We start from the raw sequence: 25804 nt of genomic DNA, 5'->3' as shown, positions 1-25804 counted from the left end.
TCTTTGAAGCCTCCCCCGTTCTCCCCCATTAACCAGAGTCCAGAGACTCACCCCTAAATGAAACGCAATGAAACGCCTGATAACATCCTTGCACCTCCCGTTGCAATTTCCTCTGGGCCAGAAGAGGTGAGGCTGAGCCTGGGAAGGAGCCAACAGGAAATTCCTGGGGAGCAGCAAGGGATGGATGTCCAAGGGCAGTCAGCGATACCATCTCCAGTATTGAGTCTCCGAGCCAGGAAGAGACAAGTTTCACAGGAGAGGTTTTGCTATTTGTTTTCCTCAGGCTTGACTTATAATGAGAGAATTTAATTAAGAGCTCAATTGCCTTGCCTGGGGAATAGAAATTCGAGGGGACTGCAGAGCTGAGGTCGGTGGCCGAGGGGAAGGGAGGGAGGGGCCTATTTGGACTCAGATTGAACTGTGATGGGCTTAAGCTGCAGCAGAGAAGTTCAGTTCACAGGGGTCTTTTGGTCTAATCCCAAGACAAGACTCTTCTCCTACAGGAACTTGTAAGTTTTAGAGTCTGTGGTGCAAATTAAAAGATATTTAAACCAGTCAAGGAAACAGGCAAAGTTTGATATTCCCAATTGTTCCAACTCACACTGTTAAAGAAAAAAATATTCTTATTAATAATAAGGCAATGGTGGACTGCGCGTGGTGGCTCATGCCTGTAATTCCAGCACTTTGGGAGGCCGAGGCAGGTGAATCACTTGAGGTCAGGAGTTCGAGACCAGCCTGGCCAACATGGTTCAACTCTCACCTGGGCCTCCCAAAGTGCTGAGATTGCAGGCATGCACCACACCACACCCGGCTGTCCTGGACCTAGAAGGATGTCTGCACACATTAGACACACAGTCAGCATTTCCTGAATGAATAAAATAATATAAAGCAGGGTTATTCGTTTCCTCACAGGACTGTGTGAGGTTTCCAGTTTGTTCACATCCCAACTCCTCCCTTCCCTGCTCATCTGCGAAATGGGCATAGTAAAAGTATTTACCTATGTTGGGAAGCCCATGTGAAACCATGCCAATAAAGTGTTCAGCATGGGGCCAGGTGCATAGTAAATGCCCCGGAAAAATCAGGGGGTTGAATAGACCGTACAGGTTTACTCCACACTTGTGTGTGATATGGAGAAAACTACAGAACTCGGGTATAGGATGCAGGAAGACAAGGGTCTGCAATGGGGGAGTCCAGGCAGGAGACTGTCGTGAGAGGTGTGGGGCCTGACTCCAGGCAGTGGTGTGGGGAAAAAGATGAGGAGGCAAAAATTAGGACTATTTCTGAGAAGTTCACTAGTTTTTTGTTTGTTTGTTTTGTTTTGTTTTGTTTTTTGAGACAGAGTCTTGCTCTGTCACCCAGGCTGGAGTGGGTGCTCTCGGCTCACTGCAACCTCCACCTCCCGGATTCAAAGCAATTCTCCTGCCTCAGCCTCCCGAGTTGCTGGGACTACAGGTGTGCGCAACCATGCCCAGCTAATTTTTGTATTTTTAGTAGAGATGGGATTTCACCATGTTGGCCAGGCTGGTCTCAAACTCCTGACCTCAAGTGGTCCTCCCACCTCGGCCTCCCAAAGTGCTGGGATTACAGGTGTGAGCCACCACGCCTGGCTGAAGTCCACTAGGTTCTAACTGGACTGATCCTAGACTTAGGGAGAGACACAGAGAGCATCTTCAGTTAACCCCACCACTTTCCACAGTCTTGTAAGTCACCTCCTATGTATTGGTTAACAGAGTATTCCAGGACAACACTCCTGTGAACATTTCAATCAATAAGAGAAGGCGCTGAGATCACTCAGGGAAACAGAGGGAGCTGGGAAGGTGACAAGCACTGCTTCTCTCTCTGCTATGTTCTTCTGCACTAGGCACAGCACTTAATAAATTCCTTAATTAATTTTCACAACAGCCTTTGGGGAGGGGATCATCATGCCCATTTTATGAATGAACAATCGGAGGCTCAGAAGACTGAAATAACTCTCCCCAAGTTATCTTGGGGAGCTACAAAAAAAAAAAAAAAGAGCCACCTGTTAACAGGGGATTACTGGATACCAGGCACTGTCTTCAGAAGCACTTTGCAAATGAAGTCTCCTAGTCCATCTGTGAGGTCTGTGTACTTAGTTATCCACATTTTACAGGTGAGGAAACAGCACAAGAAGGGTGGTCACTTGCCCAAGGTCTCACGGCAAATAAATGACAATGCCAGGATTCCAGTGTAGGGAGCTGGCTCTGGGGCCATTGCTTGGTCTGAGTCTGTTTCTCCAACTATGAAATATGAATCGTAGGCGGGGTGTAGTGGCTCATGCCTGCAATTTCAGCACTTTGGGAGGCCAAGGCAAGTGGATCACTTGAGCCCAGGAGTTTGAGACCAGCCTGGGCAACATGGTGAAATCCCATCTCTACAAAAAAAAAAAAAAAAAATTATCAAAATTATCCAGGTGTGGTGGTGTGCACTTGTGGTCCTAGCTATTTGGGATGCTGAGGTGGGAAGATTGAGCCCAGGAGGTCAAGGCTGCAGTGAGCCATGATTACGCCACCGTACTCCAGCCTGGGTGACACAGTGAGACCTTGTCTCAAAAAAAAGCAATAGTAACATCTACCTTTACAAGATTGAGGTTAAAGGAGCTTAGGCAGAGTAACCAGCAGTATGCCTGGCACCACTGACAGCTCTGAAAAGTTACTTCCCTGCCTTCTCTTCATTGTATCCCTGAAGTACACAAGGTCCTTGTTCTTGAAGGGTTTTTCTGCTGAGTGCTTGCGTGTTACATTCTCATTATAGAGAGGAATCTGGTAAGGAGTGGGTTCTTTCTCTATGTTGAGTTGAGCAGAGAGAAATAGGGCTGATGTAAACCCACACACATACCAGTCTCATCACCTTATAGTCTCATCATACCACTCCCACAGGACCCAGCTAAGCTGAAAGGCAGGACTGAATTCTAAAAGGTGGCTAGGAAAAAAATAATAATAATACATGAATGCTGCTTCTAAATTTAACCTTCAGATATTGTAGAAAAAGCAGCTCTCATCTCTCCAAAGACAAGACGGTTTGACAGTCTCTGAAATTCAAGGGAACTTTCTGGTGTGGATAATTAACAGACACATTTGAGATTCCTGAGCATCCTTTCAAAATCTCAGGTATTCTTTTCAAAACATAAAGAACCTCCAAATTCCATCTAGAAATAAACATTCAGGCCAGGCATGGTGGCTCACACCTGTAATCCCAACACTTTGGGAGGCAGAGTGGCAAGGATTGCCTGAGGCCAGGAGTTCAAGACCAGCCTGGACAACAGAGGGAGACCTTGTCTCTACAAAAAACAAAAAATTAGCTGGTTGTGGTGGCATGCACCTATATAGTTATAACTACTCAAGAAGCAGAAGCAGGAGGATCGCTTGAGCCCAGGAGTTAGAGGCTGCAATGAACTGCAGTTCAAGACCAGCCTGTGTGACAGAGTGAGACCCTATATCTTAAAAAAAAAAAATTTAAGATAAAAAAACAAAAACAAAAAAAATTTCAAAAGATAATTTTGGTCCAGGTCCAGTGGCTCATGCCTGTAATCCCAGCACTTTGAGGCCGAGGCGGGTGGATCACCTGAGGTCAGAAGTTTGAGACCAGCCTGGTCAACATGGCGAAACCCCATCTCTACTAAAAGTACAAAAATTAGCCGGGTGTGATGGTGCACTCCTGTAGTCCCAGCTACTTGGGAGGCTGAGACAGGAGAATCGCTTGAACCCAAGAGGTGGAGGTTGAAGTGAGGTAAGATCAAGCCACTGCACTCCAGCCTAGGCAACAGAGTGAGACTCCATCTCAAAAACAAAAACAAACAAACAAAAAAGATAATTTTGAATTAGAGTTGATTTTCACCCATCAGACTGGAGAAATTAAGAAAGACTGATAACATTGAGTATTGGCTAGGGTGCAAGGAAATGCCTCAGTATTAACTATTGGGAGAAATGCATATTCAGGCAGTCTTTTTTGGAGAACAATTTGGCAGCATCTATCAAAATTGTAAGCAAGCATGCCTTTTGATAATTTTATTGCTGAGTACCATCTTACAAAAATACCCTCCTAAATACACACAGATGAATGTTTATCATAGCGAAAAAAACTGAAAATGCCCTAAATGCCTTCGAATTGCCTTTGGTTAAATAGATCATACTGTATCTATGTTACGAACGACCATAAAGAAATTAAAAATAACTCGGTAGATTTCTATATATTGCTATGATAATTTTGTGTGCCAAGTATGATAAATTTCTAGCATTTAGCTAGAAAAGCAACCCTGAAAAGAATCACAGCAAACTACTGCCAGTGGACAGCTGCAGGGAGAAAGGGATGGGGCTGGTGCAAGGAACTTTCCCTTTTATTCTCCTATACACAGTATTGTTGGCACTTTTTTACAGGCATGTAATTTGTGTGATTTAAATAAAATAAACATATTTGAGGGACTGAGGCAGAAGGATCATTTGAGCCCAGGAGTTTGAGACCAGTCTGGGCAACTTAAGGAGACTCTGTCTCTACAAAAAATATATACATATATTTTTTGAGTTGGAGTTTCACTCTTGTTGCCCAGGCTGGAGTGCAATGGCACCATATTGGCTAACTGCAACCTCTGCCTCCCAAGTTCAAGCCATTCTCCTGCCTCAGCCTCTGAGTAGCTGGGATTACATGCACTCGCTACCACGTGCAACTAATTTTTGTATTTTTAGTAGAGACCAGGGCTTCACCATGTTGACCAGGCAGGTCTTGAACTTCTGACCTCAGGTGATCCTCCCACCTCAGCCTCCCAAAGTGTTGGGATTACAGGTGTGACTTACTGTGCACGGCCCAAAAAGTTTTAAAAATCAGCCAGGTACAATGGTGTATGCCTTTAGTCCCAGCTATTTGGGAGGCTGAGGTGAGAGGATGGGTTGGGTCCAGGAGTTGGAGGTTACAGTAAGGTATGCTTGTACCACTACCCTCCAACCTGGATGACAGAGCAAGACTCTGTCTCTAAAAAAATAAATTAAAAAAATAAATAAAGGAGAAAAAAGTAATTCTGAAGCTTGTGAGCAAGCTGCTTTATTTCAGCAAGCTTCATGCTCTACCTTATGTAAGAAAAGTTACTAAAGTTATTTCTGGCTCTAAAATTCTACATTACTTCTTCTTTTTTTAAAAGCATTTTCTTTCCTTTGTTTCTTTTTCTTTTTGAGGCAGGGTCTTGCTCTGTCACCCAGGCTGGAGTACAGTGGCACTATCTCAGCTCACTGCAGCCTGGACCTCCCAGGTTCAGGTGATCCTCCTACTTCAGCCTCTCAAGTAGCTGGGACCACAGGCACATGCCACCACACCAGCATTTTCAGTGAAGCACAAAAAAATTTTTTTTTTTTAGACAGAATCTCACTCAGTCACCCAGGCTGGAGTGCAGTGTCCCGATCTCCACTCGTTGTAACCTCTGCCTCCTGGGTTTGAGCGATTCTGGTGCCCCAGCCTCCTGAGTAGCTGGGAGCACAGGCCTGCACCACCACGCCCAGCTAATTTTTATATTTTTAGTAGAGATGAGATTTTACCATGTTGGCCAAGCTGGTCTTGAACTCCTGGCCTTAAGTAATCCACGTGCCTTGGCCTCCCAAAGTGCTGGGATGTACAGGCGTGAGCCACCCCACCCAGCCCAAAGAATGCTTTTACACTAAAGATTTTCCAGCCTGGTTTGAGTCAGGATCACCCGTGAAGCTTGTTCAGCATCTTCGAGGATTCTGAATCTATAGGGCTGGTCTCAAAACTATTGCTGAGTTGTTTTATTTTCATGTATTATTATTTTTGTTTCAACAAATGTGATAACTGAGGCTCAAAATGGGGGAGACCTTCTCAAAATCACAAAGCAAGTCATCCCTTGAATTGATGGCTCCTCTCCTCCTGCCCCAGGACCTAAGCAAAAAAAAAAAAAAAAAAAAAAAAAAGGCCGTCGCGGTGGCTCACGCCTGTAATCCCAGCACTTTGGGAGGTCGAGGCAGGTGGATTACGAGGTCGGGAGATCCAGACCATCCTGGCTAACAAGGTGAAACCCCGTCTCTATCAAAAATACAAAATATTAGTGGGGCGTGGTGGCAGGCGCCTATCGTCCCAGCTACTTGGGAGGCTGAGGCAGGAGAATGGTGTGAACCTGGGAGCTGGAGGTTGCAGTGAGCCGAGATCGGGTGCCACTGCTCTCCAGCCTGGGCGACAGAGTGTGAGACTCTGTCTCAAAAAAAAAAAAAAAAAAGAAGGAGCTTCCCCCTTTTTACCCCTCAGCCTCTTCCCGATTGGACCAGCTGTGAGCACCACAGAATTAAACTTCAAATATTCTAAAGCAGCTCCAAAAACATTTCCTCCCACATGGAGGAAATCATCGTTTGAGAAAGATGCTAAATCGCCTTAATTATATTTCTTTCGAAGGCAAGACGTGCCCATCTGCTTTTGTGGTAGGGGGTGTGGATGCGTGCTGAGCACAAATATAAATCAACCCCAATACAAACACAATTAGCAGGTCTATGCCTGCCTCGTAGTCTTGAAAAAACAGGAGCACAGTGCCCATGGGGTGGGCGGCAGGTCAGCTCCTGGGCTCCTCTTGAACCTGGGTTCTCACTGGAGCATGCTGGGGCCGCAGCGGGTACTGACTGTTAACAATGGGGGCTGGGGAGTGGAGAGCACAGTGCTATACTGGGGAGAGGCTGCGAGAGTGGGGGCCCCAGCTAGGACAGTGCTGGCCCTATACAACAGCAAGGCTGTAAAAGTCACAGCAGCAGTGGAACCCAATGGAAGCTGCTGGAACTTTCCAAGGAAAGTTTTAGGTTTTCTTGGAAGAAAAAGTATACGTGCTAAATCAGACAGCTCTAGATTCAGACTCTGGCCCTGGCGAGCTATGTGACTTTGGGCAAGATATGTTACCCTAGCTGGAATTTCCTCTTCTGTAAGATGGGGATAGTCATACCTCCTTCGTTCAGGGGTGGAGAGGTGATATGCGTACAGCTCTTTAGGCCAGGCATAATTAAATGCTTAATATTTGGTTCTTGTTATTGTTATTTTTAAATTATTATTATTATTATTTGAGACAGAGTCTCACTCTTTTACCTCGGCTGGAGTGCAGTGGCACCATCTCGGCTCACTGCAACCTCCGCCCCCCAGGTTCAAGTGATTCTCCTGCCTCAGACTCCCCAGTAGCTGGGACTACAGGCACCCGCCACCACGCCCTTTTTGTATTTTTAGTAAAGATGGAGTTTCACCATGTTGGCCAGGCTGGTCTCGAACGCCTGACCTCAGGTGATCCACCCGCCTCGGCCTCCCAAAGTGCTGGGATTGCAGGCATGAGCCACTGCACCCATCTTGCCTCTTGTTACTGTTTTGTGTTTGTATCCACCCACCCATTCCTGAAAAGCCTAGAGTTGACCCTGCATGGTCTTTCTGTCTCCTTTCTTGCTTCTGAGGCAGGAAGAATGCAGAGAAGAGATGAGGCAATTTGTACAAAGGACAACAACTGTATCTGTGTCCCAGAAGGAAATCTACACAACCTTGAGTAAGCACCTTCACGCTCTTGGGACTCAGTTTCCCCATTTATAACACAAGGTCTAGAGGACATTTCAGCTCTGACCACCTGGTGGGCGTTTTGGTTTGGTTTGGTTTTCAGAGACAGGTCTCTTTCTGTCACCCAGGCTGGAGTGCAGTGGCGCAATCATGGCTCACTCCTGGACTCAAGAGATCCTCTTGCCTCAGCCTCCTAAGTAGCTGGGATTGCAGGCGTGAGCCACTGTGCCTGGCTCACTTGGTGTTTTACGCATAATGACAGCACCAAGTTTGTCCTGCTGGGCTGCCTGCAGAGCTCATGTTGAGGGGGTGATGGGGGGACAGCAGATGAGGGAGGAGAGACCCCTCAACACTTGCTTATCACTTAGAAGAGGGTGACTGGGACCATTTAGGGCTGGGCTGAGGATGAGAGTGATTCTCTGGCAAAGAAAAAGACTTGGTGTGTGCTAGGCAGTGTCCAGGAACCGATGCGACCATCGATGATGATGGCAGCTCCTATTTTTTGAAACCCACTCGGTGCCAGGCTATGTAGGGCATTTTACATATTTAAGGTCTTCATTCTTGTAACACTGCTAGAAAGAAATGCCCCCTTTTAAAAGATGAGGAAACAGATTTAGAGAGGTTAAGTCCCTCAGCTAAAATGGCAGGAATGGGATTCGAACCCAGGAAGACCTGGCATCAAATTCCTGTGCTTTCCGAGACACCACTAGTTGGGAATTGCTGGAGATGGAGGAAGATAAGTCAACACGTACGTATTTCCTCCCATATGTTAAGCAGGCAGACACTATACTTATTTCATCTAAACATTACAGCAATCTCATGAGATAGGTATTGATGTTCCCATTTTATAGATGGGCAGGCTGAGGTTCACTGAGGCTAAGAATTAGAGTCATGGAATAGCAGCAGGGCTAGTTGGGGATTCTGAATCTGCTTTTATGCTGTGGACCCCTTTGGCAATCTGGTAAAACCTGTGGACTCCTCGCCACCACACCTAGCTGGGGTTACAGGCATGCACCACCACACCTAGCTAGTTTTTGTGTTTTTCTGTAGAGATGGAGTTTTGCCATGTTGGCCAGGCTGGTCTCAAACTCCTGAGGTCAAGGGATCCTCCTGCCTCTGCCTCCAAAAGTGCTGGGATTACAGGCGTGAGCCACCATGCCCAGCCTTTATTTTATTTTTAAAATTTCAACTTTTATTTTAGATTCAAGGGGTAAAATGTGTAGGTTTGTTACATGAGTATATTGGGTGATGCTGAGATTTAGGATATGAGTGATTCCATCACCCAGGTACTGAGCATAGTACCCAGTAGGCAGTTTTTCAACCCTTGCCCGTCCTTTCCTCCCTGCTCTGGGAGTCCCCAGTCTCTATTGTTCCCATCTTTATGTCCATGTGTACTCAGTGCTTAGCTGCTATTTATAAAGTGAGAACATTTCATATTTGGTTTTCTGCTTCTGTGTTAATCACTTAGGATAATGGCTTCCAGCTGCATCCATGTTGCTGCAAAAGTAATGATTTTGTCTTTTGTTTTTTGAGAGGGAATCTCCCTCTGTTGCCCAGGCTGAAGTGCAGTGGTGCAATCTTGGCTCTCTGCAACCTCTGCCTCCTGGGTTTAAGCCATTCTCCTGCCTCAGCCTCCTCAAGTATCTGGGACTACAGGAGCGCGTCACCACCCCAGCTAATTTTTTTTTTTGTATTTCTAGTAGAGACAAGGTTTCACCATGTTGGCCAGGCTGGTCTCGAACTCTTGACCTCAGGTGATCTGCCTGCCTCGGCTTCCCAAGGTGTTGGGATTACAGGCGTGAGTCACCATGCCCAGCCGTGTTTTCTTTATCCAATCCATTGAAGGGCATCTAGGTTGATTCCATGTCTTTGCTATTACGGTTTTTTTTTTGTTTTGTTTTTTTGTTTTTTTGGTTTTTTTTGAGACCGAATCTCACTCTGTCGCCCAGGCTGGAGTGCAGTGGCACAATCTCGGCTCACTGCAAACTCCGCCTCTCAGGTTCACGCCATTCTCCTGCCTCAGCCTCCCGGGTAGCTGGGACTACAGGCGCCCGCCACCAGGTCGGGCTAATTTTTTGTATTTTTAGTAGAGAAGGGGTTTCACCATGTTAGCCAGGATGGTCTTGATCTCCTGACCTCATGATCCGCCCACCTTGGCCTCCCAAAGTACTGGGATTACAGGCGTGAGCCACCGCGCCCGACCATCTTTGCTATTATGAACACTGTGATGAACACACAAGTGCATGTGTCTCTTTGGTAGAATAATTTATTTTCCTTTGGGTACATACCTAGTAATGGGATTGCTGTGTTGAATGGTAGTTATATATATGTGTTTGCTGAGATGGAGTCTCGCTCTGTTGCCCAGGCTGGAGTGCAGTGGTGTGATCTCAGCTCACTACAATCTCCACCTCCCGGGTTCAAGCAATTCTCCTGTCTCAGCCTCCTGAATAGCTGGGACTACAAGTGTGCACTACCATGCCTGGCTAATTTTTATATTTTTTTGTAGAGATGGAGTTTCACCATGTTGGTTAGGCTGGTCTGGAACTCCGCACCTCAAGTGATCCACCCACCTTGGCCTCCCAAAGTGCTGGGATTACAGTCATGAGACACCATGCCCAGCGGCAGTGCTATTTTTAAGAACATGTTTTAAAATGCGTAAAATAAAATACGTAGAATTGCTAAGGAAACCAATTATAAGGAAATATAGTTGTCAAAATATGTATATATATTTAAACCCTGACAAATCCATGACATAATAACAAAAGTGCTGCTTTATTAACACATTACGTAACAAGATCTAGCGGCTGGTCTAATAACCACTCTAATTTCAAAGTAGTGATGAGCATAAAATACGTTTTCTGTGATAAAGTGATACAAAAATATCTATGATTTTTCATGGGTATGAAAGCCACAGAAATTACTGATAATAAGTGGTTTATAACCTCCATTCATAATTGAAGTGATGCTAACTTTCAAATACATGATGATGAGAACACAGATGTAATTTTTTCCCTATCCAGGCTCCACCTGAATTCTGTCCATGGAACTATTGTGGGGGTTCATGGGCCCAGCTTAATACCCCTTCCTAGACTGCAACTGTGTTCACTAGATTGAACTATTTTATTTATTTAAATTATTTTTTTTTTATTTTATTATTATTTTTTTGAGACAAAGTCTCGCTCTTGTCCCCCCAGGCTGGAGTGTGATGGCACGATCTTGGCTCACTGCAACCTCCACCTCCCGGGTTCAAGTGATTCTCCTGCCTCAGTCCCAAGTAGCTGGGATTACAGGCGCCTGCCACCACGCCCGGCTAATTTTTGTATTTTTAATAGATACGGGTTTTCACCATGTTGGCCAGGCTGGTCTAGAACTCCTGACATCAGGTGATCCACCCGCTTCGGCCTCCCAAAGTGCTGGGATTATAGGCATGAGCCACCGTGCCTGGCCTATTATTGTTATTTTTTTTTTAGGTTTTGAGACTGGGTTTGGCTCTGTTGCCCAGGCTGGAGTGCAGTGGCGCAGGTGCAATCTCAGCTCGCTGCAACCTCTGCCTCCTGAGTTCAAGCAAGCAATTCTCCCACCTCAGCCTCTGGAGTAGCTGGGACTACAGACGCATACCACCACGCCCAGCTAATTTTTGTTTTTTTTTTTTTTAGACAGAGCCTCACACTGTCACCCAGGTTGGAGTGGCGTGATCTCAGCTCACTGCAATGTCTGCCTCCCAGGTTCAAGGGATTCTCGTGCCTCAGCCTCCCAAGTGGCTGGGATTACAGGGGCCTGCCACCCTGGCTGGCCAATTTTTGTATTTTTAGTAGAGACAGGATTTCGCCATGTTGGTCAGGCTGGTCTCAAACACCTGACCTCAGGTGATCCACCCACTTCCGCCTCCCAAAGTGCTGGGATTACAAGCATGAGCCCCTGCGCCCAGCCAATTTTTGTATTTTTAGTAGAGACAGGGTTTCACCATGTTGGCCAAGCTGGTCTAGAACTCCTGGGCTCAGACAATCCGCCCACCTCAGCTTCCCAAAGTGCTGGGATTACAGGCGTGAGCCACTGCACCTGTCCTGAACTATATTAGAAATGAGACTTTGTTGTGCTTTGGTAACCTCCCGATGGCTTGTTTCATTGAAGACTGAATGACCAAATGTGTGATGCTCTCCAGCTCCACTGTACACACCTGGGGAAGGAAGCCTTGTGTTTGGATGACCCATACTAGGGGACAGGACCGCCAAGAGTCTGTGATACCAATACAGGGAGGGTCCGCTTGGGCAGACCAATTCTTTCTGGTTCTTAGTGGCTTCCTTGGGGATCTTGAGTATGTGACAATGTGCTGCCCAAAGTTTCCTTTCTTTTTTTTTAATAGGCAAGGTCACATTCTGTCACCCAGGCTGCGGTACAGTAGCGCGAGCATAGCTCACTGCAGCTTAAACTCCTGGGCTCAACCGCACCCTCCTGAGGAGCTAATACTACAGGTGTGCACCACTACACCTGGCTAATCATTTAATTTTAATTTTAATTTTTTTTGACATGGAGTCTTTTTCTGTCACCCAGGCTGGAGTGCAGTGGCACAATCTTGGCTCACTGCAACCTCTGCCTCCCAGGTTCAAGCGATTCTCCTGCCTCAGCCTCCCAAGTAACTGGAATTACAGGCATGTGCCATCATGCCCAGCTAATTTTTGTTTTTATTTTTAGTAGACATGGGGTTTCGCCATGTTGGCCAGGCTGGTCTCAAACTCTTGACCTTAAGTGATCTGCCCGCCTCTGCCTCCCAAAGTGCTGGGATTACAGGAATTTTTCTTTTTTTTTTTAGAGATAGGTCTCTCTATATTGCCCCAACTGATCTCAAACTGCTGGCCTCAAATGATCCTGCTGCCTCAGCCTCCCAATGTGTTAGAATTACAAGTGTGAGCCACTGTGCCTAGCCCCAAGTTTTTTCACACTCTCTTAGATCAACTTTTTTCATACTATCTTAGACCTGGCTCTGTTTCCAACAGATAAGTTTTCTTCTCTCCTAAATGAAGGCCTTCATTAGATTAAGACCTACCATGTGCCAAAAAGCATAGCAGCAACTGGGAATGCATTTATTCATTCAATTTGCGTTTTTTGAGTGTATTGTTAGTCAAGACTCTTTTGCACTAAGATTCAAAAAAAGTGGGAGGGGAAGAGAATACTTATTGGCTCATGTAACTGAAAAAGTCTAGGAATAGCACCAACTCAAGTATAGCTGGATTCATTCTCTGTTTTTTCTACCTGAACCACAAGGCCTGAGTGGGAGAAGGGGAGGGAGAGAGGGACTCCCTACGGGAAAATCAAGTTGCTGACCCCATGAGAAAAGGGAACAGATGCTGAGTAAGGGAAGCAGATGCCCTCTGATCTGGTTACCTCCTATGCACGCCATTGGTAACAGAAAGACCTCACCCTAAATAGCACAAGATGGCAGAACACATGACAGCTAACAATAAGCAGAAGAAACCAATGAGCAGGCTGGGCATGGTGGCTCAGTCCTCTAATCCCAGCAGTTTGGTAGGCCAAGGTGGGAGGATTGCTTGAGCCAGGAGTTCAAGGCTTCAGTGAGCTATGATTGTACCACTGCACTCCAGCCTGGGTGACAGAGCAAGACCCTGTCTCAAAAAAAAAAAAAAAAAAAAGAAAGAAAGAAAAGAAAAGAAAAATGAAAAGAAAAAAGAAAAGAAAACAACACCAAAAAAGAAAACAAGTAGAAGTTGACTGCAGGGCCACAGAAGGGTTTCACCCAGGGACAGAACAAACAGGGGTCATGGGAGGCGGACCTGGCAGTAAACAAGAGGCTGTGGTGTCTCCCAGTTTCCAAGGGAGGATGTGATTGGCTTGTTTGAATGATTCCTTGGGCTGGCAGGAAGGTGAAACTGGGTATGTTGAGAACAGGTGGGTGAAGCTGGTCTGGCTGATAGGGGAACTTGCAGGGTGGGAACTGGCCTTTGGGGCCCTGTGAGGCTCAAAGATGCCAGAGCAGCAAATGAAATGTCAGATCTTACAACACACCACCTAAAGGGCCTACTGTGTGCCCGGTGTGCTCTTAAACAAGGGGTTTGCTGAGCTGGGTGGTGCCGCACACATCTGGTGCTCCTGACTTTGAACTGGAGTCCCTGGCTCCAGTAGGTCTGTGCTGCTGAATCCAACTCTTTAAGACTGTCTCTACTGCCTGCCCTTAGCTTGACTACTTCCCATGGAATCCTGACCCACTTTTGGACATTTAGGAACTTAGAAATCACTTCCTCATATGGACTTGTCTTTGTTTTGCCCTAAATTCGATTAAAATCAAAAACAAGAACAAAAACCTTACCCATTAAATGACCCATAAAGCCTAAAATATTTACTATCTGGCCTTTTACACAAAAGTATACTGGTTCCTGGTCTAGAACAATGGATCTCACTGAGAAGGGTGCCACCCCAGGCCATGGGGCTTAGGCTCAAACCTAGACCTGGCTGTGGGGTCTTGGCCAGTTTACTTTGCCTCTCTGAGCCTCAGTTTCCTCATCTGTAAAATGGTGATGAAAACAGTACCTATCAAAGGATTTGTTTCTGGGGTGATGAACATGTTCTGGGTTTAAATAATGGTGATGATTGCACAACTTTGTAACTATACTAAAAAAATCACTGAATGGTACACTTTATTTTTTAATTTTTCTTTCTTTTTCTTTTTTCTTTCATTCTTTTCTTTTTTTTTTTTTTTTTTTTTTGGACAGAGTCTCACTCTGTTGCCCAGGCTGGAGTGCAATGGCATGATCTCAGCTCACTGCAACCTCCACCTCCCAGGTTCAAGCAATTCTCCTGCCTCAGCCTCCCAAGTAGCTGGGATTACAGGTGCCCGCCACCTCATCTGGCTTTTTTTTTTTTTTTTTCCTGAGACGAAGTTTCGCTCTTGTTGCCCAGGTTGGAGTGCAATGGCACCATCTCAGCTCACTGCAACCTCCACCTCCCAGGTTCAAACGATTCTCCTGCCTCAGCCTCCCGAGTAGCGGGGGTTGCAGGCATGTGCCACCACGCCTGGCTAATTTTGTACTTTTAGTAGGTTTCTCCATGTTGGTCAGGCTGGTCTTGAACACCTGACCCCAGGTGATCTGCCTGCCTCGGCCTCCCAAAGTGCTGGGATTACAGGCGCGAGCCACTGCGCCTGGCCTAATTTTTTGTCTGTTTGTTTGTTTTTGAGACAGAGTCTCGCTCTGTTGCCCAGGCTGGAGTGCAGTGGTGCTGTCTCGGCTCACTGCAAGCTCCACCTGCCGTGTTCACGCCATTCTCCTGCCTCAGCCTCCCGAGTAGCTGGGATTACAGGTGCTCACCACCACGCCTGGCTAATTTTTTTGTATTTTTGGTAGAGATGGGGTTTCACCGTGTTAGTCAGGATGGTCTCCATCTCATGACCTTGTGATCCGCCCACCTCGGCCACCCAGAGTGCTGGGATTACAGGCACGAGCCACTGCACCCGGCCTGAATGGTACACTTTAAAAGGATAATCTTATGATCTGTGAATTGTATTTCAATTTTAAAAATGAGCATGGGCAACACAGTGAGACCCCTCTGTCTCTAAAAAACACAAACAAACAAAAAATTAGCTGGGCATGGTGGAGTACGTCTGTAGTCCCAGTTACTCAGGAGGTTGAGGTGGGAGGCTCACTTGAGTCCAGGAATTCAAGGTTGCAGTGAGCTATGACTGTACCACTGCACTCCAGCCTGGAAAACAGAGCCAGATCCTGTCTCTAAATAAATAAATAAAAAGGTACAAAACCAAACCAAAACAAAACAAAAGAAACCCTACCTCTGAAGGCTGCTATAAGGATGAAGTGAGATAATGTGTGTGAAGAGTTTAGCACAGCACCTGGTACAGAGTAGGTGTTTTCATCATCACCATCATCATCACCGTCTGGAGGCAGGAGAGTCAGTTGAAACAAAGGAATGTAAACAAGCTTGATGTTATCAACTGATCGTTATTTTCTATTTTCCACTTTACCTAGAATAGTAAAGCATACGACTAGCAAGCAAAATCAACATTCCTAGAAATCACACTATTAAAAATGTGTATTTTTACAGATAAAAATAAATTTATTTTTCTTAAAATATTATGCTTGACAGATGTGACTATGCAAAAAATAAATTTTTCTTTATGGCAATGACACTGCAAACAAAGCCAAAATAAGAGATTAGGGACAAATATTTCCACATAAAACAAAGGGTTCATACAAAGAATTATCCTAAGAAGTGCATAGGGGCTGGGCGAGGTGGCTCACACCCGTAATCCCAGCACCTTGGGAGGCCGGGACAGGCGGATCATCTGAGGTCAGGAGTTTGATACCAGCCTGGCCAACGTGGTGAAACCCCGTCTCTACTAAAAATACAAAAATTAGCTAGGCGTGATGGTAGGCACCTGTAATCCCAACTACTTGGGAGCCTGAGGCAGGAGAATCACTTGAACCTGGGAGGTGGAGGTTGTGGTGAGCCGAGATTGCGCCACTGCACTCCAGCCTGGGTGACAGAGCAAGACTCCGTCTCAAAAAACAAACAAACAAAAAACCCCACAAAAATTAGCTGGACATGGTGGCACACGCCTGTAATCTCAGCTTCTTGGGAGGCTGAGGCACAAGAATCGCTTGAACTCCAGGGGACAGAGGGGGCAGTAAGCTGAGATCATGCCACTGCACTCTAGCCTGGGAGACAGAAGGAGACTCCGTCTCAAAAAAAAAAAAAAAAAAAAAAAAAAAAAAAAAATAGACATGCATAAGAAGAAGACAAAAAACTCACTAGAAAAATGGGCAAATGGGCAAAGGACACAGAGAATTCATAGAAGTTGACTGCGAGTGGCCAAAACACTTAGGAGACGGTGCTCACCCTCACAGGGAGGTCAGGGAATACATATTTACAACCAGGAGATACAATTTTTCTCTTACAATATTGACAACAATTTAAACAATTAGTCATATATGGGGAAGTGTTAATGAGCCACAAATTGCTACCCTTTTTTTTTTTTTTTTTTTTTTAGAGACGGGGCCTCCCTATGTTGCCCAGCATAAAGTACAGTGGCTACTCACAGGCACCAGCATGGTGCAAGCATGGTGCACTGCAGCCTCAAACCCTGGGCTCTAGCGAGCCTCCCACCTCAGCCTCCTGAGTAACTGGGACTACAGGCATGCACTAATTTTTTTTTTTTTTTTTTTGAGATGGAGTTTCACTCTTGTTGCCCAGGCCGGAGTGCAATGGCACGACCTTGGCTCACTGCAACCTCCACCTCCCAGGTTCAAGTGATTCTCCTGCCTCAGCCTCCCTAGTAGCTGGGATTATAGGAATGTGCCACCACGCCCGGCCAATTTTGTATTTTTAGTAAAGACAGGGTTTCTCCATGTTGGTCAGGCTGGTCTCGAACTCCCAACCTCAGCTGATCCACCCACCTCAGCCTCCCAAAGTGCTGGGATTACAGACGTGAGCCACTGTGCCCAGTCCCAGCTAATATTTTTTTTGAATTGCTCTTTTTTAAAAATTGAAATACAATTCACAGATCATAAAATCATGCTTTAAACTTGCTATAATCTTTGAGAAAATCATCTGACATTATTTATTAAAATTTAAAACACGCATACATAATTAATAACTAAATTATTAAAAATTAAAACGCCTACTTTTTGACACAGCAATTCCACTTCTAGGAAATACAAGTATGAGTGCTTTTATTAAAGACACGTGTGCAAGGAGATTCACTGGAGCACTCATAACCGCAACGAGCAAAGTGAGAGAAAGCTCAATGAATGAGTCTACATATCTCACATAGGATGTTACTAGCTACTAAAAAGAATGAAATATTGCATACGGATATGAATGACCACTAGGACATGGTATTATAGTGAAAAAAGCAAGGTGCAGGCCGGGTGCAGTGGCTCACGCCTATAATCCCAGCAATCTGGGCCTGTGAGGTGGTCGAATCCTTTGAGCCTAGGGCTTTGAGACCAGCCTGGGCAACATGGTGAAATCCCATCTCTCCAAAAAACTTACAAAAATTAGCTGAGTGTGATGGCACACGCCTGTGGTCCCAACTACTTGGGAGGCTGATATGGGAGAACTGCTTGAGCCCAGGAAGTCGAGGCTGCAGTGAGCCATGATTGTACCACTGCACACTAAGTCTGGGCCTAGAGTGCAGGGGCACAATCGTGAGCCTTTAAGACCCTGTCTCGGAAAAAAAAAAAAAAAAAGGCAAGGTGCAGAAGAGTATCTATTATATGTACAAGACATATCGTATGTCCTGTTATGTAAAACAGGAGGGGCAATGCATATACATAATTGCTCATCCATGCTTAACGCAGCCCTGGAAGGACGCACAAGAAAGGTAACACTGGAAGCTTTTGGGGAGATAACCGGGTACCTGGGGTAGTGGTGAGAGGGAGGCCCATTTTGGAATATTCTTGTGTACCTCTGGAATTTTGAATCATGTGAATTACTTAATAAAATTGTAGATTAATTAATAGATCTAAATATATTAGAAAGCTGTCCACTATATATTATTAAATGAAAAAAGTATATTCCAGAAAAATATGGAATGATTATTTTTGTAGAAAAAGGAACAAAACATCCTAACACTATACACACACACACACACATATCTTTGTTTAGGCATTACAAAAAAAAGAATGGCCAGGCTCAGTGGCCTACTGTAACCCCAGCACTTTGGGAGGCCAAGGTGGGAGGATGCTTGAGGCCAGGAGTTCAAGACAAGCCTGGGCAACATAGTGAGATCTCGTCTCTAGACAAAACTTCAAAAATTAGCCAGGCATGGTGGCTGAAGGCTGTAGTCCCAGCTACCCCAGAGGCTGAGGCAGGGGGATCAGTTGAGCCCAGCAGTTCGGGGCTACAGTGAGTTACAATTTTGCCAATGCACTCCAGGCTAGGTGATAAATGCAAAACCCTGTCTCAAACGAAACTAACAAACAAAGAAAAAAAGAGAAAAATGTTCTTTACACATGACCATGCATAACTTCCATAATTTAAAAAAGAGTATTAAAAATAAATTGCCGTTATTTTTATTTGTTGTCACAATGCTTAATAATTTTGAGCTGATGACTCTGGTCTGGAAGATTTTCATGCAAATTCTCAGTATCTCAGACACAGTAGAAGACCTTCTCTTGTCACCCTGAGATCTACTGTGCAGGTTGGATGTTGCTTTCCTTGTCTTCAGAAGTTTCAGGTTCTGTATTTTTAACCCAACAGCCTTGAGTCTCCAAGCACCCTCCTGGAGAGGTGAGAAAGATGCAGACTTCCCAGGATGTTAAAGAGATCAGGAGGGATGTTTTGGGAAACGGAATGGGAGAGACAGGAGCAGGGGGAGGCACAGGAGGCTCCTGGAACCCAGTGCCAGCCTCTGCCCTCAAGGAGGCAGACCAGGCAGACCCACGGCTGCCTGGGTGTCCATTCTGTTCGGGCCCCTGAGAGTTGCATTTTTGTTACTTTGGCAGGGGTAGACAGTTGTGGGGTTTCATTCCCTGTGATGCTTCATTCCCACATACCATGCAGGGCTAGGCTGAGTCTTATATGGTTAGTCGCAGTGGGATCTCCAGCCAGCTTGGTTTCCACTAACATGCTGGCTTTCTTGGACTGATTTACTGGTTATGTGCATCAGAGTCCCGGAGACCTGGTCTTCAGCCCTATCTCTGCCACGTACTACGTATGGGATTCCGGCCAGGTGATTTAACTTCTCTAAGCCTTGGTCTCCTCATCTGGAAAATGGGGGTGAGGGCGAATAAACACCTCTTCATGAAGATTTTGTGAGAGGCATGATGCTGCCAGTGAGCCTGGCACAGGGTGGATGCCACATCTGAAGGCACTGGCCTTAGGCTCAGTGGGATCACAGCAAGTGGGAGGCGGCAGTGTGAGGTCACAGCAATTCCTCCGTCCTGAATGAGCTGTAACCCTGGGAGTAACCTCGTGATGTGAGCTGGAGGGACACTGCATGCATGTGCGTTTGTGTGGGAATGTGTGGGCCTGAGTATGAGGGAAAGCATGTCTAGAGTTGTTTCTTCCAGGCAATAACACGACTAGCTGGTTCAGTGAGAACTGCGGGCCAACTGTCTGCCATCTTGAAGCCCAAAAAGCAAGAATCAAGGGGCTGTCTCAGCCAAGGCTCTAAGGCCCAGTTTATCAAAATAGCCCTCTAGGGGAGCCACGGCTTAAGGTGCAGACATGGCCAAGTCCAAGAACCACACCACACACAACCAGTCCCGAAAATGGCAAAGAAATGGTATCAAGAAACCCCGATCACAAAGATACAAATCTCTTAAGGGGGTAGACCCCAAATTTCTGAGGAATATGCGCTTTGCCAGGAAGCACAATAAGATCCTAAAGAAGTTGCAGGCCAACAGTGCCAAGCCACGAGTGCAAGTGCCAAGGCTATCGAGGCCCTCATAGAGCCCAAGGAGGTTAAGCCCAAGATCCCAAAGGGTGTCAGCCGCAAGCTCAATCGACTTGCCTACCTTGCCCACCCCAAGCTTGGAAAGCGTGCTCATGCCCGCATTGTCAAGGGGCTCAGGCTGTGCCGGCCAAAGGCCAAGGATCAAACCAAGGTCCAGGCTGCAGTTCCAGCTTCAGTTCCAGTTCAGGCTCCCAAAGGTGCCCAGGCCCCCACAAAGGCTTCAGAGTAGAGATCTGTGTCTGCCGATGTGAGGACAGAAGGACTAGTGCAACCCCTCTGGGCTGCCGTCTGCATGGGGCTGGGGTCCTACTGTGCTATTTGTACAAATAAACCTGAGGCAGGAAAAAACAAAAAAAAGATTGCCCTCTAAATCCCCTGTGGGGCATAGGCAGCAACTCTCACCCTTGTTTTTCGGCTCCTCATACCTCAAGTGAGATTAGACAAGCACTGTCATTAATTATTTCAGAAGTCAGCGAAGCAGTGCTTGCCACCCCCGACAGCTGAGGCTGCAAATGCCAGGTTCGTTTTAGTTATTTTTCTGGGAAATAGTTGCATCCACTAATCGCAAGCCCATTCTGTTGAGTGCCCAGTGGTGGGTTGGGCTGGGTGAGGGGCTGGTACCTAGTTCTGGCCCTGAAGGGGCTCTTGGGGTGGTCTGCAGGGGGTAGGGAGAAAGGTCACCTGAGAACAAGTAGTCCCCTGCTCTGGGAGGCTGGCTCAGTGTGAGAGCTGCACCTTTGAGTGTGGGAAGGACTGGGGTAGGTGGGGATTAGAACCTGGGTTTGTGTCCAGGCTCCTCACTTCTTAGCCGTGTGACCTTGAGCAAGGTCAAACACGTTGCCTGCATTTCCTCATCCTAGGCAATTGGTCAGGCATTTGGAAACATCATGCTGGACACGGTGGCTCACACCTGTAATCCATGCACTTTGGGAGGTGGAGGCAGGCAGATCACTTGAGGCCAGGAGTTCGAGACCCTGGCCAATATGGTGAAACCCTGTCTCTATTAAAAATATATAAAAATTAGCCGGGCATGGTGGTGGCGTTCACCTGTAGTCCCAGATACTCAGGAGGCGGAGGCAGGAGAATTGCTCGAACCCGGGAACCGGAGATTACAGTGAGCTGAGATCACATCATTGCACTCCAGCCTGGGCAACAGAGTGAGACTCCATCTCAAAAACAGAAAAACAAACAAAAAAAGATTTGGGTGGGAAGGGAGTGAGGGATAAAAGACTACAAATTGGGTGCAGTGTATACTGCTCAGGTGATGGGTGCAGCAAAATCTCACAAATCACCACTAAAGGACTTACTCATGTAACCAGCCACCACCTATTCCCCCAATACTCTATAGAAATAAAAAATTAAAAAACAAAACAACTCATTGTACTGTGGAAGCAGTGGGAAAAGCGGGAAGAGGAAACCAAGGTTCAGGGAAGCACAGTGACTGCCTGAAGCCACACAGTGGGTCACTTCCAAGCAGGACCCACAAGAGTCCCAGCCCAGGGTTGTGGTCTCTGTACCCTGTTTCCCACAGCCTCCTATGGTTCTCTCCTTTTCCCAGGCGCATCCCCATGGGCCGCATGTGCTTGGTGGCTGCTCTCTTCCTGTGATCCTGGAAACAGGCCTGGCACGGCCCAGCTAATCGGGGTACCCCATAACCATCCTTCCCCTCCAGTGCATGAAGTTTGTTAAATGTTTCCTGAGTTCTCAGAGTAGGTCCAAATGGTGGCTTATCTGCAAAATGATGGGGTAAGACATGCCAAATTCCAGCACTGGGGAATGGAAGGGATTTTCTTTTTGCCCAGGAACCCCTCTGAACCTTGGGGATTTCTGTCCTGAATTCAAGCTATTCCCACCACTTCCATAGTATGATGCTTCCAAATTTCTGACCAAGAGCCTAAGAAGTTTCAAACAGCAGCTCACACAGCCTGATTGGCAGTACGAAGCCTGGCAGCAAGGCCCTGAAACCTCACTGTCTGGCTTTAAATCTCCGATCCACCACTAACTAGTGTGACCTTGAACAAGTTGCTTCACTAATCTGTGACTCCATTTTCCATGTGAAAAATCGGTTGGGGGCCAGGCACGGTGGCTCATGCCTGCAATCCCAGTACTTTGGGAGGTCGAGGTGGGCGGATCACCTAAGGTCAAGAATTCAAGACCAGTCTGGCCAACATGGCAAAACCCCGTCTCTACTAAAAATACAAAAATTAGCCGGGTGTGGTGACAAGCACCTGTACTCCCAGCTACTCAGGAGGCTGAGGCAGGAGAATCACTTAAACCTGGAAGATGGAGATTGCAGTGAGCCGAGATTGCACCATTGCACTCCAGCCTGTGTGACAGAGTAAGACTCCGTCAAAAAAAATTAAAAAATAAAAAAGAAAAATGGGCTGGCTTCTTTGGTTTCCTTTATATATATATATACACACACAAATGGGGGTAATAATAGTACCTATCTGATAAAGTTAGTGTGAAGTTTAAATGAGATAATACATGTAAGTTCTTCACCTGCTACCAGGCCCATAATAAGGGCTCAATATCTGTCTCCCCACTTAGAGTACAAGCTTGTTGAGTACAAGGATCATGTCTGTTTTGTACCTTGCATATAATGGACACTAAAATAAACAAACAATTTAAATTTAAATTTTCTAGACCAGGCAGGGTGGCTCACATCTATAATCCCAGCACTTTGTGAGGCTGAGGCAGGCAGAAAGCTTGAGCCTAGGAGTTCAAGACCAGCCTGGGCAACATGGCAAAACCCCATCTCTACAAAAAATGCAAAAATTAGCTGGGCATGGTGGTCTGCACACCTGTAGTCCCAGCTACTCGGGAGGGCTGAGGTGGGAGGATCACCGGAGCCCAAGAGGTCAAGTCTGCAGTGAGACATGATCGTGCCATTGCACTCCAGCCTGGGTGACAAAATGAAACTCTGTTTGAAAAAAAAAAAAAAAAAAAAAGCAGGGCATGGTGGCTGACACCTGTAATCCCAGCACTTTGGGAGACTGAGGCCAGTGGATCACTTTGAGATCAGGAGTTTGAGACCAGCCTGAGCAACAAGGCAAACCCAGTCTTTACAAAAAATACAAAAATTAGCCGGGTATGCCTGTGGTCCCAGCTACTCGGGAGGCTGAGGCACAAAAATTGCTTGAACCTGGGAGGGGGAGGTTGAAGTGAGTCAAGAGCATGCCACTGCACTCCAACCTGGGCGACAGAGTGAGACCCTGTCTCAAAAATAAATAAATGAAAATAAATACATAAATGTGCAGAATTGGAAGGCATGTGCACAGGATTCCAGTTCTTGGTTCTGAGACTCACATTTTGGTCTGAGACTCATGTTTGGACTAAGTGATGTTTCATACTTGCTTTTAGACTGATACTTCTCACATTCTGTTTGCACAGGATTGTACATCATTGGATTTGTGCTTTTTGGCCTTTACCACAACTATAATACAATTATATATTTTTCATCGACGATTTGCCTTCCTTTCTAGGCTATAAAATCCATTCAGGAAAGGCCCTTGCCTACTTTGATTACCTCCTACTACACCCATGGGCTTAGCACTGGCTCTGGCAAACATTAAACACTCAATAAATATTTTTCAACTGTCTGATGGCTCAAAAGCTTAGCAGAAGATTAGTTAGTGAATGGAGTGGTTAATGAATAAAGAAACCTTGCTTTTTAAAAAGACTAATGAGGCCGGGCGCAGTAGCTCACGCCTGTAATCCCAGCACTTTGGGAGGCCGAGGCAGGAGGATCATGAGGTCAGGAGATAGAGACCATCCTGGCTAACACGGTGAAACCCCATCTCTACTAAAAATACAAAAAATTAGCTGGGCGTGGTGGCACCTGTAGTCCCAGCTACTTGGTAGGCTGAGGCAGGAGAATGGCGTGAACCTGGGAGGCGGAGCTTGCAGTGAGCCGAGATCGCGCCACTGCCCTCCAGCCTGGGTGACAGAGCGAGACTCCGTCTCAAAAAAAAGAAAGACTAATGAGCTGGGTGTGGTCACATGTGCCTGCAGTCCCAGCTACTTGGGAGGCTAAGGAGGTGGATTCCTTGAGTCCAGGAGTTCAAGGCCAGCCTCGGTAACATAGACAGACCTCATCTCTAAAAAATAAATAAATAAAAAGCAAAAGACTGGCCAGATACAGTGGTTCACACCTGTAATCCCAACACTTTGGGAGGCCAAGGTGGGAAGATCACTTGAGCTCAGGAGTTCAAGACCAGCCTGGGCAACACAGCAAAACCCTGTCTTTACAAAAAATTTTAAAAATTCGCCAGACATAATGGTGTGCACCTGTAGTTGCAGCTACTCAGGAGGCTGAGGTGAGGGGATCACTTGAGCCCAGGAATCTGAGGCGGCAGTGAGCTTTGATCAATAGTGTCACTGTGCTCCAGCCTGGGTGACAAAATGAGACCCTGTCTCTAAAAAATAAAAATTTAAAAAAAGAATAAAGAAGTTTAAAAGACCAATAAAACACTAGTAAAATGTTAATATTCTATATAATAATATATTAAGATATATGTAGTTAGTGCAAGAATTCATTTAATATAAATAGCCAGGTATCACTAATTCTTACCTATTATTTATTACTGTAGCTTAACCTTGACTTAGAGATCTGGCTAGAAGAGAATATATCTTTAAACCAATTTTTCACCTCTTAACAGTCTAAAACTTCCCGGGATGTATATCTAAATTTCCGTGGGGGCTTAAAAACCCCTTAGCAATAAAAGCCCTTATACATGGCTTTCCTTAGGAGCCGATGCTGTCCTATTCATAGCCATAAAGACTATATCCTTTCAATTGGGAGTACTAATCAGCTTTGCTGTTTCCTCTTCTTTCTCTACTCCTATTTTCCCCCCCTGTATTTCAATCCACAGAAAGAAGAAAAAAATAGAAAGGAAAGAAAGCGCCAAATCATGCAGTTTCTGCCCTTACCAGAAGCATGAACCTTTTAATTGCCGTTCCCTGAGTGGAGAAAGATTTCTCTTCATCTGCTAGCTTTTCTCTAGTGGGTTTTTTTTTCTCTTCTTTTTTTGGAGGAAATTGCTTGTAGCTTCTCCCCTTCCCTCCTGACCAATTACTTAGCTGGGCATGCTGTAAAATAAAGTTTACATTAAATAGTCTCCATGGCAACCTCACACACCAGATCTCTGGTTTTAAAGCAATCATATCCCTTTTCCCGTTCAAGCTTGCCAAAAAGTAACTTTTCTTGACAGTGCACAGACAGAACCTAATAAGGTTTGTAAAAAGAGATAAACTGGTTGCACAAGATAGGGGTCCCTTGATGGAGAACATGAGATGAATTCCTGAAAAAATATCTCCTGTAAACCACGGTTATTTACATTGTGCTCAAGCCATTTTAAGTCTCCATAAGAAAGCTCGTTGAATTGTAAATATCAGGCAGAGCTCTCATTTTTGGAGCACCACCCAGTCCACGCTAGACACTGGTCTGAGCACTTTCTATCGATGAATTACCTCATTTGATTTAATCCTGGGTGCATCCTGCGGAGATTTTTTTGCCCACAGATTGTCATTAGCGCCACTGGGCATCTGCTCCTGTGGAAAATGTTTCAGTCTCCAAATTAACTACTTAGAATCGAAGTGTTCTTACACATACCTCCTAATAACAAACAGCTGCCATTTACTGTGCTACGTCCACTGCCTGGAGATGTGCTTACCTCATCTCGGTTAATCCTGCTTAGGAGATCCTATTATCCCCTGTTACAGATGAAGTAATGGAGGCTCATGGAGGGAAGGGCAACTTGCTCACACCGCTAGGAAGTTGCAAAGTTGGGATTTGAACCCAGGCGGGTTTGGTCCCTGTCTTAGTTTGTTCCGGCTGCTATAATAAAA

The 25804-nt window shown here is 45.8% G+C and overlaps 1 pseudogene; it reads left to right on the top strand.

Moving 5' to 3' along the window:
• Positions 1-19424: 19424 nt before the first annotated feature.
• On the top strand, positions 19425-20183 carry LOC103225401 (large ribosomal subunit protein eL29-like; annotated as a pseudogene).
• The last annotated feature ends 5621 nt before the right edge of the window (positions 20184-25804 follow it).

This window comes from Chlorocebus sabaeus, chromosome 20 (genome assembly GCF_047675955.1).
Source record: "Chlorocebus sabaeus isolate Y175 chromosome 20, mChlSab1.0.hap1, whole genome shotgun sequence".
NCBI lineage: Eukaryota > Metazoa > Chordata > Mammalia > Primates > Cercopithecidae > Chlorocebus > Chlorocebus sabaeus.
Note: the sequence above shows the minus strand (reverse complement) of the source record. Positions and strands in the feature narration are given on the sequence as shown.